Source organism: Eurosta solidaginis, chromosome 1 (genome assembly GCF_040869045.1).
Source record: "Eurosta solidaginis isolate ZX-2024a chromosome 1, ASM4086904v1, whole genome shotgun sequence".
NCBI lineage: Eukaryota > Metazoa > Arthropoda > Insecta > Diptera > Tephritidae > Eurosta > Eurosta solidaginis.
In genome coordinates, this window is record NC_090319.1 from 118,900,719 (window position 1) to 118,920,397 (window position 19,679).

The following is a 19,679-nucleotide window of genomic DNA, read 5'->3' on the forward strand; positions in this document are numbered from 1 at the left end:
CATGCTTTTTATCATATTGGCCAAGTCTGGTGAAATTTGGTTATTAGCGCTTGGCGGTGCTGGTGGTGCAGCAGGAGGGTTAGCTCCAAGCATTGAGGGTCTAATCAAATTGTTTGGGTTTGACATTGTAAGGAATTTTTGATTTTTTTTTTCTTTCGGTAAGGGATTTGATTTTCTGGACTTCTTAAATCACAAAAAAAATTACGATTGTCTTGAAAAGGATTTTCCTAAATTTTTTCTTTTTTTTTTTATTTCCGCACTTTCACTTTTAAAATGAAATATCTAAGTTATTAAATTCTAAATTATTTAAATTTTTGAGTGACTTCCACAATAAGTATTCGAATTTCGTAATTGTAATTTTTATGTAGAAATTTACTTCTCTTATTTTTTTATAATTTTTAATTCCTATAAATCTTTTTGAAAGTTACTTATTTTTCAATATTTTTCTTTTTCCTTAAAAAAAAAATCTTTCGCTCACTACTTTCTAAATTTTTCAAATATGCGTTTTTAAGATGAAATTTCAAAATTTAGTAGATTTGAATTTTTTTGTTTTTAAATATTTTTCTTAAATATATAAATATTTTCTTACATTAATTTCAGCTCCATCTCGATAAGTGTGTATTCTTCCCTTTTCCTGGCGGTACTCGTGGTACACTGGCTTATACCTTGTTGCTGGGGGTGGCTCCTTGGCTGGTATCGTTGGGGCGTCCGGGAAGTTTGTAAGTTTTCACTACCCCTTTCACGCCTCTTCTTATAGGTATCGTTTAGTAATACAAATTGGAATAGTTTTTCTTTCGTAGCACTTTATTATTTGTGGTACTTATTGAAAGTTTTTTTCCTACCGGTTTTCTTTCTATTGTGGCACTTTTTGTATTGTGGCACTTTTTTTGAAAGTTAATGCTATACTGGTGGCACTTTTGGAATTTTTTGATAACAGTTTCCTTCGCGGCACTTTATTAAGCTTTATACCGATTTTACAACACTATAACTTTACCAGGCCAAGCCTTTTAGCTCGGGCGCCAATTATTGCATGCTTTGTTAAGGATACTAAAAAAATAATTTTTTTGGGTCTCAAGACCTTTATTATTATTTATTCACTAATTTAATTATTGGTCGTAAGACCTTACTTTGTTACTCACTAATTAAAACTAAACGTTTACAACTAACTGCTTACAACTGACTGACTTAAAAATGGTAAATTAGTTCTAAATATAACTTAATTCTACCTGTGCCAGCATTATTTCGTTCGGCGCATGGCGGATGTTGTTCCCAATTCAATTCCGGATGTCGTTCACAATATTTGGGTTTTTGCTGATCAGGCGTCTGGGCCTTTTCCTGTTTGCTTCAAAATTATTATTAAGTATTTTGAGCCATCAACTTGCGTATTGCTGACTAAGCTCTTTACATTAGCGTCAGCTCGAATGTTGACTTAGTTGGTGCTAACTTACTAACTAATTCTGAGTCTTAAACTATTTTACATTTGCTTATATACTAAATCTTAAAACTATGTTCCTAAACGTAACTATACTTGTAAGTGCGTTTGTGTATCTAATGTTAGACAAAGGACTAATTTTAATGTCTTCTTAGTTTATTCTATTGTTTGCTTCTATTGTTCTATTGATTCTATTGTTTGTTTGTTCAAGGGCATTGCTTGAATATTAAGAAACCATCTGTTTTGTATGAGGGTTGTTTATACTTAAGTGGATTGTATGTGTGTACATATGTGTGTGTATGTGTCATAGGTTTAGGTACCTTATCCTGTTTGTTTTGTAAGTATGTATGTATGACAATATTATCTTAAATTCTAGTGGACTCTATAAATTTACTTATTTTAGAGCGGCGTAGTTATATGTTCATACTTTTATGAACATTCTGCCATTTTTACTTACTTATCAAGCAGTTCCACGATTTAAAAGCTGCTATAACAGCACAATGGTGTTATCATGCGAGATCTCGGACACTAGAATCAATCTTGAAAAACTGAATGCAGATTCGAATTCAGCATATCAAATATAGTTAAGAATCGCTCTTATCTGCTCAGATCCAAAAGTTGACCTGAATTTGTAAACTTGTGTTATGGGTTGCGTTAAACCCTACATTTTATTCACGGCTTCTGTAGGAACGTTGAGGGCAGTTATAGCCTTTTTGGATCTATTCAAGACATTTTTGATTCAGATAAATTTAAAACGCGGACTTCCTTAAACTCCGGTGAAATTTTTGAGCTTCCACCCGTTCGTGAGAGGTAAATAATTGTAGTTGAATTTTCCCTCTTTTCAAGGTCACATGACGAGCCAAATAGGGATTAATTTTCTCCGTGCTAAACTGATGTAAATATATATGTAGCATGCAACGTTTTGTAGTAAGCACAGTGTATGCAAAAAGTAAGGAACGGGTGCACGTCTTTAAATCCGGCTCTTGCTCGTCAGCTCACACTACAGCACAATTATTTTATTTAACGTGCCAAAAAACAGTGATACCTAAAGGAAAGCGGATACCTACATTGGCTTACGTGTCTTGATGACGCATTGGTTTCAGTATGGGATGTGTTGCATGGTGTTGTTGCAACATTCGCCCTCCCTACCATGATGTCCATATGATAACCACATAAAAAAAAAAATCTGGAAATCCCTAAAACTTACCACACTCAACTACTATCAGGCTAGGGAATCAAAAATAAAAAGTTTAAAAAGTTCTATTAAATCTTACAAAATTTATTAGATAAACCTTAAGCTTAAACTTATTTATAAACCAAACCCTTCACCGAAACTGAATTTTCTTAATATAAAAATAATCGAACAGGCTTTTGTAACTAGTCATAATAATTAATGTTATCTCAAAAATTATTTAAATTTACAAGTATTTAAGAGCGTTCTATTAAAATTAAAGTTTTCCGTTTAAGAAAAGCATTTAACTAACCACTAGTCGTAATAATAAATATATTTTCTTGCTACATTAGCATTTTAACCAGAACGAATTTTAATTTGCTTAAATTTACATATTTCGGTTTTTTTTCTCTGAAAGATTTCATTAGGTTTAATTTTAAAATTTCGAGTACCAAAAAGTGAATATTTATTAGATGAACAATCGAAAATAAAAAAAGTTTAGATTTTCTTTTCTAATGCTTTAATTAGGTCTTACTTTGTATCATTAAAAATCCCGAATAAAAGTTAAATAAATGTTGGTACTATTTTAATGTACGAATGTGGCAACACTACTTTTATCATAGTTAGAAACCTCACCGAAAGAGAAATGAATATTTTAATATCCAGTCGCTCACCAACAAAAAAAAAATTGGGAGAAATAACAAAAACAATACAAACTCACCGCTTACGCTCCAACGTTGAAAGATCTTTCAGCAGAGGGCCTGGAACTAAAATGATGACTGAAATCGAAATACATGGTTATAGCTGTTGTTTTGGATTAAAAATTTTCCTGTTGTTGTTGTTGTTGTTGTAGCGATTAGGTTACTCCCCGAAGGCTTTGGGGAATGTTATCGATGTGATGGTCCTTTGTCGGATACAGATCCGATACGCTCCGGTAACACAGCACCATTAAGGTGCTGGCCCGACCATCTCGGGAACGATTTATATGGCCACATTAAACCTTCAGGCCATCCCACCCTCCCCACCCCCAAGTTCCATGAGGAGCTTGGGGTCGCCAGAGCCTCGTCTGTTAGTGAAACGGGATTCGCCGCTCAAAGGTGAGGTTGACAATTGGGTTGGAGAAGCTATATTGCGCTACACAACCCCTTGAACCCCTAAAAAAAAAAAAATAAATAAAATAAAAAAAAAAATAATTGTTCTAATGTCTAAATTGTTCTAAAAATTTTCCTCATTAGCACTTATTTATTTCCCTTTCCTTTCGCAGGTTCCAAATGATATACGTCTCTCAACATTAAAGTGAGATTATAACAAACGCGTGCAATTTACATTGCATCCGAAAAATCGCATGCGATAAATTTCGCAATTAGAATTCTATCGCATTTATAATAATGCAAAGCTTACTAATTTGGTAAACTAACACATTAATTATTTAAATTTTCAACTTCCCCACTAATTAAAGAGAAAACCACTATTTTTAAACTTCTATTTTACGTATTTTTAGCAAAGCTTCAAAAAATATTTTAATTCTTTCTCTATTAAAGCAAAACAAAAACACTAAAATATGTGTATACTAATTTACAATTTAGTTATACATATTTTATTTACTACTATTTCTTCTTCTTCTTCAAGCTAGAAAAGCTATAGGCACTTAACCTTTTATGTACATATATATGAATATGATTAAATATATATACACGTTTTATGATATTTTTAACATTTTCTTCTTTATACACATTTTTAAGAAGAATTGATTTTTTTGCAAATTTCTCAATTTTATTAGAAACAGACAAAGGAATTTCAGAAAACTGATGTAAATTGTAGATATCTTGTATCTTAGAAAAATTTAAGAAAAAGTCCAAAACTATATGAAATTCTGACATTTAACTTCACTGTGTTATGCACAACTAAAAAAAATGTCCGGCATCCAAATGCTTGACGGTAGGTACAAAACGTTGCCAAAGCTCGTCCTGTGATGAAGTGATGATAGTGATGATTATTGCATCCTGGTTTCGGGAACCTTTTCCCATTAAAGATGTAAAATGGATTTCGTAGGTTTAGAAACAAAAACAAACCAAAAACAAAAACACTTGTTATTAAAGCATGAGCACTTGGGAATTTGAAACAAAGTAATTGACAATAAACAAAAATCCAGCATTATCAGTAATTTTCACCAGATGGCGCAACACTGAATAAATATAGTTGGTAAAAAGGAATAGAAGTAGCAAATTTGCCAGTCAAGCAAACCACCGCTGTATAGCTAAATGGTTAGCATGCCTAAAGCGTACTGATGATGAAGGCTTAGCACCCTCCAAAATGGATCTATCTGCGCAGCTATGGCAGGTTATCTGAAAAATTTTCTACTTACTATTCCAAAAACAAAATACAATTTTTCAAATTTAGAAAAATTAAAAAATAACAATAATTATCATTAGAAAAAAATTATTGTTCTGGCCTTGAGCTCGAATCGAACCTTGAATCATTTATCAATAGGCCGATAAAAACAAAAACAATTGTAGGTTTAGAACTTTTTTAAATATGCGCGTTCATTAAATTTTTGAAACGCGATCATCGCAAACATTTTCAGCGAATTAAAAAGAATTTAAATTTTAATAAAAGTTTGAACACGTGAGTCACACTTTATACTCTATACATTTTCGAAGCGTTAGAAAAATGATGTTCACTGTCTTCTTGTTCAAAACTAAAGAAATCGAACTACCGCAATGATAGCCTCAGCTAAGCCGCTATTTGCGGAAATTTTCCAATGACTTAATTCTTATGCTTAATCATCGCGAGTAGCGTGATTTTCATGGAAATTCAAAACACGTAAAGGTAAAAATGCCAGGGTAAACAATAGTATTGTGCAAACAATAATATTGGATACACAAAATAAAAATGTACTGACTTAGCCGAGAAGAAAACCAAAAGTTGGAATTTTTCGATATAAATGAAATCCAAATTCGGTAATTCTTATTAGAATTTAGTAATAATTAGATAAACTAATTTTAAACATATTAGCATATATATATATATATAAGTAAACAATTGTTAATATGGTAGAATAACCTATTTGTAGTAAATATATATAAGTAATATAGTAATAATTAGTAAAAATAGCATAGCAGTAGTAGATAGAAAAAAGTGTAGATAACGGTATACTAAGCGTCCAAAAAATGTATTAATAGCAATTTTGTGTGGCTTAGGTCTTGTAGAAATAAATTAGCAATGAAACTAAACTGTTCCTTATGAGGTAGGAATGATTATTTGGTTACAGCGCCACTACATATCTGACACACACCTGCAACTAGGGGCGAAACTTGGTGAACAACTTCACGAAGTTGTATACAGAGAAAATCATTGTTATAGTTATTCTGTTGTCTGTTGATGGATTATTTACTCCATATGACAAGAGTCACTCACCTGAATCGAATTAGGTGCCCGTGTGTGCACCTTATGATCATCTGAAAACTAAGAAAATATTGTGACCCAGTGCACGGACTTTACCACTTTATTGGTAGATATCAGGCATGCTTAACCAACGAAACGATATCATTTCGTTACGATAATCAACGTTAATAAACGAAACGAAGTCATTTCGTTTCGTTTATTAACGTTAAGATCGTCAAATTAACGAAATGATTTCGTTTCGTTTTCTGCCATATCAAAACGAAAACAAATCGTTTATGTTGATTATTAATTTCAAACTATGCTGGCAAAGCTGATTGATGGCGGAGTCATTAAAGGTGAAAGCATTAGCCAAACTGATTGCAACTTTTCTCATGAATTTTGACAGTACGAACATTTCTCAAAGTATTTTTGACATTACCACCAACGAATTACACAAACAAATTACATAGAGTATGTGTGTGTATGTGCGCTCGTTGTTGCCACCTTACGGCTTCACCATTGGTATAGCATTGCCAGCACAATTCAAACATAAAGTATCACGTTTTTGTTAACGTTTTTAACGTTAACGAAAGCTTTTCGTTTCAGTTAAAAACGAGATACAATTTATTTTGATAATTTCTTTATCGATAATATTTCGAAGTGTTTCAACGGAAACGGTGGAAATTTTTCGATAAACGATTAGCTTAACGTTAAGGTGCATCCCTGGTAGATATACCAACTTTTTAGCCCATTTTCATTTTCTACCACTTCTACCACCAAAACCCAAAAATCTACCAACATTTGTCTTTGTAAGGAAGTTAAGAAACGATTCAATTTCGAAGACGAAAAATTACACCCTTTGGGATATTTTGATGCAAAAAATATTCAATCTAGTCAAATTGACAATGTACTTAAAATATATAAAAGACGGCACAAAACGGGAAAGAAATACCTATATATACATATAAAACACGCAACGGCTACTTATGTACACATGATAATACAAAATTAAAACATCAAGGAAAAAAATTATTACTTTCAATAAAAGAAACTTTAAATATTTCTCCAATATGCAAAACAACGGATATCAGAGCGCAAATCGGCAGTTGCATAGATATTATATTAGTAGATATTATTAAATATTACAAATCAGGTGACGAATTCGTATATGATAGTTTGCAAGTTTCCGGAAAAAATATTAAACGGCGCGCTTCCTTAAACGCGTTAGATAATTTACTTACTTTCTAAGATAAGCAATACGTATTCACTAAAGAACTAAAAAATAATTTTTAACAATGTGTGCGTCTATAATTCGTGAAAATTATTCCGGGGACCCACTGGCTCTCGAATCGTTTATTGATAAAATAGATCTTGCTGAAAGTTTAGCTGATGAAAACTTAATACCCACCCTAATATCATTTTTGCAATCTAAACTGGAAGGAAAAGCTCGAGAAGTTCTTCCTACGAGTATTTCATCTACCAGCGATATAAAACTCTCCCTACGAGCACGAATAAAGCCTGGCAAAATCGCAGCCCTACATGTAAGCAACAATAATTATTCGGATTTTTCTAAACGTGTAGAAGAACTGTCAGATGCTCTTGAAAGTTTTTTAGTGATTGAAGGCATAACACAAACAAAAGCTCACGATATGGCAGTCGAGCAAACTGTCAATGGTTGCCGACTAAATGCCAAATCAAGCTTAGTTAAATCAATCCTTGCCTCAACCCATTTTAAAGACCCGAAAGATGTTATAGCAAAATTAATCGTTGAACAGAACAATGAAGTACGAGAAAGACAGGTATTGGCGTTTCGTGCTCGTACCAGTAATAACTTCAGATGATACCGTGGCAATCAAAGGGGATCTTATGGGCATAACTTTAGTCGAGGTCACAACAGTAGTCGAGGTTATAGGCAAAACCACAACAGCAACGCAAATTTTTCTAGCAATAACTCGAGACAAACTCAAAAATTTCCTAGCGGCAGAAACAATAACAACTATAACAATAATTCAAGACATACCAGCAACAATAGACAAACTAATGTCCGTACTTTAAACGCGGAGGCCCCTCAGGAGCAAACACTGAGGGAGCAAACCGAGTAAATGCGGCCAACAACCAAGGCGAAGTGTCCATATATTCCTTAAACTTAACTACACCGATTTTGTTGAGTTAGGATGTATCGATTCCCACAAATGGTGCACATTTCTTGTTGACACACAAGCAGACATCTCCTTAATTAAATTTTGCGCCTTAAATAAAGATACGCCCATGGACAGCGATAATATAATAAACATAACAGGTGTCACATCAGGTACAGTGTTGACTCTTGGAAAAATAACAACAAATTTAACAACATCCAATTACTTTTTGAAACATACATTACATGTCGTTCCAGACAATTTTAACATCCCATCTGATGCCATTATTGGCAAAGATTTTCTCAAAGCATACAGATGCAACATAAATTACGGAAATGATTGTCTTTCGTTTTGGATAAATAAGCAAAAATTTGAGATTCCAATTTTACATAGTACAAACGTTGATCAATGCATCATACCACCCAGGCGTGATGTGTACCGTGTCTTTAACTTAGGGAAACCCAACCGACAGCTATTCATATAATCGCAGGAAATTTGCGACGACGTTTTCACGGCAAGTTGTATTGCCAACAGTAGCAATCCTATATTAAAAATTATTAATACAACAGATAAAGTGAAGCTAGTTAACAATTGTCACGTCCAGTCAGAAATGTTAAGCAACTACAATGTTTATTCTATTAATAAAACAACAGCAGATGCAAAACGAATAAGCGAACTTACAAATATACTTACTCAGCAAATACCTAGCACTGGAAAAGCAAAAATTATTAAACCTATGCCTTCAATACGCAGATATATTCGCATTAAAGGATGACGCAACAACAGTGACCCCCCCCCCCCCCGGGCCTTAAGAGTGGATGCCGGTGCATCCTCTCAAACCCACCAGACAGGAAATTCCAGGGTCTCTAGGTAAGACGGGCCAAGAAAAAGTCAGTTTCCAACAAAATTTTCAAACAACGAAACAAACAAGAAACAAAAATTGTTTCATCTAGTGGCCGTAGACGAAGAGGAGGGAGAAGATGCCTCCAGTGAACAAAAAGATTCAACAGTTGACCAACTAAATTTTACAATGGGAGCCTCGTGTCCGGCTTACCATATTTAGCGTACGTCACTCAGGATCAAGGTATATTAAATTCTTAGTTGACACCGGCGCAAACAAAAACTACATTAGCGAGTGCGTAGCTTTAAACACTACCCCAGTGGAAAAACCATTCCACGTAATCTCGGCGGGGGGAAGAATCAAAATCGACAAGAAAGTGTAAGCACACAATTGTTCGTGCGATATCCAAGATTAATTTTATTGATTAAAGTTTTGAAATTTACATAAATATATATATAAGTTTAATAAAATAAAAGAAATGTATTGAAGGCGTGGTGTATGACACGTTCGTTGTCCAAGTATTAACTCTCTTCCTCTTCTTCTCTCGTTTATGTATCCAGCTGTTTGGAGGTTGGGATAGCGTTGCCAGTTGGTGTGGTATTGGCAAAGTTGCCGTCGCTCACAGTCGGCTTTCCTGACCATTCGTAGCGCCCTAGCTCGAAATGCTGGTTTCGTTGTCACTGATGTCATCAAGATCATCAGGTGGTAACTGACACCATGGTCGTATTTGATCAGATGCAAAGACGGATGTATAGTGGCGTTGTGTCCTTTCAGCATGAGGGAGATCTTCTATCACATAGCGGTCATTTGGTAATACCTTGCTAACAATGAAAGGACCTTTCTATCGAGGTTCCAGCTTACGTGATGTACCCGTGCTCGTCGGTTCATTCGTGGTAAGCACTAGAGTTCAATAGGATAAAATCGCTGACGCGGCACACGCGCAACCATCGATCAAGTCACCTTACCTTAGTTATGGGAATCGCACGCTAAGCAATTCCTGTCTACACGCGCGAGTAATTCTGGGTAAAGCATGGGAACTGCAATGTAAACATTTTGTTAGGCTAAGAAGTTATTTAAGTAAGTTGCAACGTATGTTTAGGGCAGTAGCTAATTAGCGTGCAAGTGGCACGAATAAAGAAGTTGTGACGTTTAATCTGAAATCGTTCCTTGTTTCAATTCACAAGTATCGGAGGACAGTGAGTTCCTCCGCACCTTTAAATTTTTTACATCTCCCCCGAGGCGGGAGATAACTTATATGGAACGCATTTCACGGTTAGGTCAGACCATAGACCACTGGTCTATCTTTTCAACATGAAAGATCCAACATCAAAACTTGCCAGAATCGGGCTAGAACTGGCGGAGTACGATTTCACAATCGAGTATATCAAAGGAAAAACCAACGTAGCATTTCATTTTCTGATTTAAAACAAGAATCTAAACACATTCTGGCAATGAAAACTCGGTCAATGACGAAAAAATTCCAACAAAATAAAAACAATGAAAGTCAACTTTAACAGAGAAAGTTATGGTGCATGACAAATTCGAATTCGAATTTTCCAAAAAAATACCGAAAATAAGATCTCAAATATGTTGAGAATCAAATTTTAATGTTCTTATATTTGCTCATATTAAATCCAAACGCATTTTTATACTCAGTTGAGCAGACCTCACGGAGTATATTAACTTTGATTGGATAACGGTTGGTTGTACAGGTATAAAGGAATCGAGATAAATATAGACTTCCATATATCAAAATCATCAGTATCGAAAAAAAATTTTATTGAGCCATGTCCGTCCGTCCGTCCGTTAACACGATAACTTGAGTAAATTTTGAGGTATCTTGATGAAATTTGGTGTGTAGGTTCCTGGGCACTCATCTCAGATCGCTATTTAAAATAAACGATATCGGACTATAACCACACTTTTTCGATATCGAAAATTACGAAAAATCGAAAAAGTGCGATAATTCATTACCAAAGACGGATAAAGCGATGAAACTTGGTAGGTGAGTTAAACTTATGACGCAGAATAGAAAATTAGTAAAATTTTGGACAACGGGCGTGGCACCGCCCACTTTTGAAAGAAGGTAATTTAGAAGTTTTGCAAGCTGTAATTTGGCAGTCGTTGAAGATATCATGATGAAAATTGGCAGGAACGTTACTCCTATTACTAAATGTATGCTTAATAAAAATTAGTAAAATCGGAGAACGACCACGCCCACTTTTAAAAAAAATTTTTAAGTCAAATGTAAAAAAAAAAGTTAATATCTTTACAGTATATAAGTAAATTATGTCAATATTCAACTCCAGTAATGATATGGTGCAACAAAATACAAAAATAAAAGAAAATTTCAAAATGGGCGTGGCTCCGCCCTTTTTCATTTAATTCGTCTAGAATACTTTTAATGCCATAAGTCGAACAAAAATTTACCAATCCTTGTGAAATTTGGCAGGGGCTTAGATTCGAGGACGGTAACTGTTTTCTGTGAAAAAGGGCGAAATCGGTTGAAGCCACGCCCAGTTTTTTATACACAGTCAACTGTCTGTCCTTCCGCTCGGCCGTTAACACGATAACTTGAGCAAAAATCGATATATCTTTACTAAACTCAGTTCACGTAATTATCTGAACCTATTTTGTAATGGTATAAAAAATGGCCGAAATCCGACTATGACCACGCCCACTTTTTCGATATCGAAAATTTCGAAAAATGAAAAAATGCAATAATTCTATACCAAATACGAAAAAATATGGGTGTGACACTTATCATATTTAGTAGAAGAAAATGAAAAAGTTTTGCAGGGCGAAATCAAAAGCGCTTGGAATCTTGGCAGGAATACTGTTCGTGGTATTACATATATAAATAAATTAGCGGTACCCGACAGATGATGGTCTGGGTCACCCTGGTCGATATCTCGAAAACGCCTTCACATAAACAACTACCACCACTCCCTTTTAAAACCCTCATTAATACCTTTAATTTAATATCCATATCGTACAAACACATTATAGATTCACCCCTGGTCCACCTTTATGGCGATATCTCGAAAAGGCGTCCACCTATAAAACTAAGGCCCACTCCCTTTTAAAATACTCATTAACACCTTTCATTTGATGCCCATATTGTACAAACAAATTCTAGAGTCACCCCTGGTCCACCTTTATGGCGATATCTCGAAAAGGCGTCCACCTATATAACTAAGGCCCCTGCCCTTTTAAAAAACTCATTAGCACCTTTCATTTGATACCCATATCGTACAAACAAATTCTAGCGTCACCCCTGGTCCACCTTTACGGCGATATCTCGAAAAGGCGTCCACCTATAGAACTAAGGCCCACGCCCTTTTAAAATACTCATTAACACCTTTCTTTTGATACCCATATCGTACAAACAAATTCTAGAGTCACCCCTGGTCCACCTTTATGGCGATATCTCTAAAAGGCGTCCACCTATAGAACTAAGGCCCACGCCCTTTTAAAGAACTCATTAATACCTTTCATTTGATACCCATATCGTACAAACAAATTCTAGCGTCACCCCTGGTCCACCTTTACGGCCATATCTCGAAAAGGCGTCCATCTATAGAACTAAGGCCCACGCCCTTTTAAAATACTCATTAACACCTTTCATTTGATACCCATATCGTACAAACAAATTCTAGAGTCACCCCTGGTCCACCTATATAGCGATATCTCGAAAAGGCGTCCACCTATAGAACTAAGGCCCACGCTCTTTTAAAGAACTCGTTAACACTTTTCATGCTGTTTTCCGGCCTTATGATATAAGAGCTCATTATGGATGACCGCGTAGCCTAGCACACACGGTCATTAGTTCGACTGTCCTGGGAAATATTTTGCTTCACCACTTTGAGTGTTCTTGCGAAGGACAAAGCCTCACCTGGTAAATATATGTGCCTACGTAATCACATTAGTAAAAGGAGGCGTAACGTGTATTTAAATATTTGTATGATATTTAAACTTGGTTTATAGGCTATAATAAATGTTATTTTGGATAGGGCTGCCAACTTTAGGAAATGTCAAACCGGGAGACTTTGGTGTTGAAGGATGAAGTTTGAAAATCAAAATTTACATTTCAGACGCTATTGTATAGCTTCGCAAATAAACAACAGATATTTGAATGTAAGCCCAAGTGATTTTTCAAACCCTTCTCATACGTACATATATCCTCAACTTAAATACGACTTAAGAAACATTTCAAAGGAGTGTTTATGCCCCTAGACTCTACTAAAGGATTTGGCATCACTGATTTCGCTTATTCTTTCAGCTTATTCTTTCAAAATTTAAAAAACAAATCGGCACCTTTTTTGGGTAGTTTGCTTTTTTATCAACTTGAGGACATGAAATTGAAAACATGTTCGCATTGGGTCATTTTATTTAAATTCATTGTTCATTATTAATTTTTGAAAACATATGCAAAGTGAGCATATAAATTTATTTTATAACTTTTCTTTTAGTGTTTTGTTGTAATAACGTGGTGAATTGGGTGATGCAAAGTCCGTGTAAAGCTGACTCGAAAGCACCCGTTTTTTTTTAAATAACTTTTGAACAGTTAGAAAGAGTTCGCCATTAGTTTCTTATAACTGGCAGTGATGCGCATCCGTTGATACCACTTTTGACCATATCCGACCAATTTTCGATATGAGCAATAAATGGCCTAAACAGTCTTAAACGAGTAGAAAATATAGTAACGATATTTTTGATATTCGGCGGCGGCGTGCGAAAATCGACAAAAATCGGCGGCGGGCAGCGTTTATCGGCGCCGTATATCTCTAGGTTTGTTGTCCTTTATCATTTTTATACTCAGTTGAGCAGAGCTCACAGAGTATATTAAGTTTGATTGGATAACGGTTGGTTGTACATATATAAAGGAATCGAAATAGATATAGACATCCATATATCAAAATAATCAGGATCGAAAAAAAATTTGATCGAGCCATGTCCGTCCGTCCGTCCGTCCGTCCGTCCGTCCGTTAACACGATAACTTGAGTAAATTTTGAGGTATCTTGATGAAATTTGGTATATAGGTTCCTGAGCACTCATCTCAGATCGCTATTTAAAATGAACGATATCGGACTATAACCACGCCCACTTTTTCGATATCGAAAATTTCGAAAAACCGAAAAAGTGCGATAATTCATTACAAAAGACAGCTAAAGCGACGAAACTTGGTAGATGAGTTGAAATTATGACGCAGAATAGAAAATTAGTAAAATTTTGGACAATGGGCGTGGCACCGCCCACTTTTAAAAGAAGGTAATTTAGAAGTTCTGCAAGCTGTAATTTGGCAGTCGTTGAAGATATCATGATGAAATTTGGCAGGAACGTTACCCCTATTACTATATGTACGCTTAATAAAAATTAGCCAAATCTGAGAAGGACCACGCCCACTTTTAAAAAAAAAATTTTTTGAAAGTCAAATTTTAGCAAAAAATTTAATATCTTTACAGTATATAAGTAAATTATGTCAAAATTCAATTCCAGTAATGATATGGTGCAACAAAATACAAAAATAAAAGAAATTTTCAAAATGGGCGTGGCTCCGCCCTTTTTCATTTAATTGGTCTAGGATACTTTTAACGCCATAAGTCGAACAAAAATTAACCAATCCTTTTGAAATTTGGTAGGGGCACAGGTTTTATGACGATAACTGTTTTCTGTGAAAATTGGCGAAATCTGTTGATGCCACACCCAGTTTTTATACACAGTCGTCCGTCTGTCCTTACGCATGGCCGTTAACACGATAACTTGAGCAAAAATCGACATATCTTTAATGAACTTAGTTCACGTGCTTTCTTGAACTCACTTTATCTTGGTATGAAAAACGAACGAAATCCGACTATGACCACGCCCACTTTTTCGCTATCGAAAATTACGAAAAATGAAAAAAATGCCATAATTCTATACCAAATACGAAAAAAGGGATGAAACATGGTAAGGTAATTGGATTGTTTTATTGACGCGAAATATAACTTTAGAAAAAACTTTATAAAATGGTTGTAACACCTACCATATTAAGTAGAAGAAAATGAAAAAGTTCTGCAGGGCGAAATAAAAAACCCTTAAAATCTTGGCAGGTATTACATATATAAATAAATTAGCGGTATCCAACAGATGATGTTCTGGGTCACCCTGGTCCACATTTTGGTCAATTTCTGGAAAACGCCTTCACACCACTCCCTTTTAAAACTCTCATTAATACCTTTAATTTGATACCCATATCGTACAAACTCATTCTAGAGTCACCCCTGGTCCATCTTTATGGCGATATCTCGAAAAGGCGGCCACCTATAGAACTAAGCCCCACGCCCTTTTAAGATACTCATTAACACCTTTCATTTGATACCCATATCGTACAAACATATTCTAAAGTCACCCCTGGTCCACCTTTATGGCGATATCTCGAAAAGGCGAACACCTATAGAACGAATGCCCACTCCCTTTTAAAAATACTCATTAGCACCTTTCATTTGATACCCATATCGTACAAACAAAGTCTAGAGTCACCCCTGGTCCACCTTTATTGCGATACCTCGAAAAGGCATCCACCTATAGAACTAAGGCCCACTCCCTTTTAAAATACTCATTAACTCCTTTCCTTTGATACCCATATTGCACAAACGAATTCTAGAGTCACCCCTGTCCCACCTTTATGGCGATATCTCGAAACGGCGTCCACCTATGGAACTATGGATTACTCCCTTTTAAAATACTCATTAACACATTTATTTTGATACTCATATTGTACAAACAAATTCTAGGGCCACCCCTGCTCCACCTTTATGGCGATATCTCGAAACGGCGTCCACCTATGGAACTAAGGATTACTCCCTTTTAAAATACTTATTAACACCTTTCTTTTGATACCCATATTATACAAACAAATTCTAGGGTCACCCCTGGTCCACCTTTATGGCGATATCTCGAAAATGCGACCACCTATGCAACAACCACCACTCCCTTTTAAAATCCTCATTAATACCTTTAATTTGATACCCATATCGTACAAACACATTCTAGAGTCACCCCTGGTCCACCTTTATGCGAAATTTCGAAACGGCGTCCACCTTTTGAACTAAGGCCCACTCTCTTTTAAAATACTCATTAACACCTTTCGTTTGATGCCCATATTGTAAAAACAAATTCTAGGGTCACCCCTGGTCCACCTTTATGGCGATATTTCGAAACGGCATCCACCTATAGAACTAAGGCCCACTCCCTTTTAAAATACTCATTAACACCATTCGTTTGATGCCCATATTGTACAAACAAATTCTAGGGTCACCCCTGGTCCACCTTTGTGGCGATATCTCGAAACGGCGTCCACCTATGGAACTAAGGATTACTCCCTTTTAAAATACTCATTAACACCTTTCATTTGATACCCATAACGTACAAACGCATTCTAGAGTCAACCCTGATCCACCTTTATGGCTATATTCCTAAATGGCGTCCACCTATAGAACTATGGCCCACTCCCTCATAATATACTCTTTAATGCCTTTCATTTGATACACCTGTCATACAAACACATTCCAGGGTTTCCCTCGGTTCATTTTCCTACATGGTTATTTTCCCTTATGTTGTCACCATAGCTCTCTACTGAGTATGTAATGTTCGGTTACACCCGAACTTAACCTTCCTTACTTGTTATACCTTTCATGAAAATGAAATGGTATATTAATTTCGTCACGAAACCGAAAATTGTAAGGAAAATAGATAGACCCACCATTAAGTATACCGAAATAATCAGGTTGAAGAGCTGAGTTGTTTTAGCCATGTCCGTCTGTCCGTCTGTCTGTTTGTATGCAAACTAGTCCCTCAATTTTTGAGATATCTTGATAAAATTTGGTGAGCAGGTGTATTTGGGTGTCCGATTAGACATTTGTCGGAACCGACCGGATCGGACCACTATAGCATATATCCTCCATACAACCGATTTTTCAGAAAAAGAGGATTTTTGTAATATCTTACCCAATTTAACAGATTGAAGCTTCAAACTTCACCATATACTTTCGTATATTGAACATATTGTTGCCTGAAAAAATTTATGAGATCGGTCGTATATATAGTATATATATGGTGGTATATATAGTATATATATATAGTATATATATATATATTTTCGCAAATTTTAGCCCCATTTTAACAGCTAGAAGCTTCAAATTTCACCGAATATTTACTTATATAGCATATATTGTTGTCTGAAAAAATCATAGAGATCGGTTGTATATATAGTATATATCTCATACAACCGATTGTTCAGATAAGAAACTTTTCGCAATTTCTACCCCATTTTAACAGCTATAAGCTTCAAATTTCACCGATTGCTTACGTATATAGCATATATTGTTGTCTGAAAAAATCATAGAGATCGGTTGTATATATAGTATATATCTCATACAACCGATTGTTCAGATAAGAAACTTTTCGCAATTTCTACCCCATTTTAACAGCTATAAGCTTCAAATTTCACTGATTGCTTAGGTATATAGCATATATTGTTGTCTGAAAAAATCATAGAGATCGGTTCTATATATAGTATATATCTCATACAACCGATTGTTCAGATAAGAAACTTTTCGCAATTTCTACCCCATTTTAACAGCTAGAAGCTTCAAATTTCACCAACTGCTTAGTTGTATAGCATACATTGATGTCTGAAAAAATCATTGAGATCGGTGATATACATAGTATATATCTCATACAACCGATTGTTCAGATAAGAAACTTTGCGCAATTTCTGCCCCGTTTTAACAGTTAGAAGCTTCAAATTTCACAAAATGCTTTCGTATATAGCATATATTGTTGTCTGAAAAAATCATAGAGATCGGTGGTATATATATTATATACTTCATATAAACTGTCATATTGACCCCTTTTTTACGGCTAGAAGCTTCAAGATTCATCAAATTTTCTTCAAATAGTTACGTTTACGTCATATATTTTTGAAATACGTGATTCGTAGCCATAGTTTTTACATGCAGACCACAAAAAACGTGAAGCTTTGCATCCTCACACAGATTACCTACCTATTTTTATACTCAGTTGAGCAGAGCTCACAGAGTATATTAAGTTTGATTGGATAACGGTTGGTTGTACATATATAAAGCAATCGAGATAGATATAGACTTCCATATATCAAAATAATCAGGATCAAAAAAAAATTTGATTGAGCCATGTCCGTCCGTCCGTCCGTCCGTCCGTTAACACGATAACTTGAGTAAATTTTGAGGTATCTTGATGAAATTTGGTATGTAGGTTCCTGAGCACTCATCTCAGATCGCTATTTAAAATGAACGATATCGGACTATAACCACGCCCACTTTTTCGATATCGAAAATTTCGAAAAATCGAAAAAGTGCGATAATTCATTACAAAAGACAGATAAAGCGACGAAACTTGGTAGATGAGTTGAACTTATGACGCAAAATATAAAATTAGTAAAATTTTGGACAATGGGCGTGGCACCGCCCACTTTTTAAAGAAGGTAATTTAAAACTTTTGCAAGCTGTAATTTGGCAGTCGTTGAAGATATCATGATGTAATTTGGCAGGAACGTTACCCTTATTACTGTATGTACGCTTAATAAAAATTAGCAAAATCGGAGAAGGACCACGCCCACTTTTAAAAAAAAATTTTTTTTTAAGTAAAATTTTAACAAAAAATTTAATATCTTTACAGTATATAAGTAAATTATGTCAAGATTCAACTCCAGTAATGATATGGTGCAACAAAATACAAAAATAAAAGAAAATTTAAAAATGGGCGTGGCTCCGCCCTTTTTCATTTAATTTGTCTAGGATACTTTTAATGCCATAAATCGAACAAAAATTAACCAATCCTTTTGAAATTTGGTAGGGGCATAGATTTTATGGCTTTAACTGTTTTCTGTGAAAATGGGCGAAATCGGTTGATGCCACGCCCAGTTTTTATACACAGTCGTCCGTCTGTCCTTCCGCATGGCCGTTAACACGATAACTTGAGCAAAAATCGATATATCTTTACTAAACTCAGTTAACGTACTTATCTGAACCCACTTTACCTTGGTATGAAAAATGAACGATATCGGACTATGACCACGCCCACTTTTTCGATATCGAAAATTGCAAAAATGAAAAAAATGCCATAATTCTATACCAAATACGAAAAAAGGGGTGAAACATGGTAAGGTAATTGGATTGTTTTATTGACGCGAAATATAACTTTAGAAAAAACTTTATAAAATGGTTGTGACACCTACCATATTAAGTAGAAGAAAATGAAAAAGTTCTGCAGGGCGAAATAAAACACCCTTAAAATCTTGCCAGGTATTACATATATAAATAAATTAGCGGTATCCAACCGATAATGTTCTGGGTCACCCTAGTCCACATTTTGGTCGATATCTGGAAAACGCCTTCACATATACAACTACCACCACTCCCTTTTAAAACTCTCATTAATACCTTTATTTGATACCCATATCGTACAAACTCATTCTAGAGTCACCCCTGGTCCACCTTTATGGCGATATCTCGAAAAGGCGTCCACCTATAGAACTATGCCCTACACCCTTTTAAAATACTCATTAACACCTTTCTTTTGATACCCATATTGTACAAACAAATTCTAGGGTCACCCCTGCTCCACCTTTATGGCGATATCTCGAAACGGCGTCCACCTATGGAACTAAGGAATACTCCCTTTTAAAATAC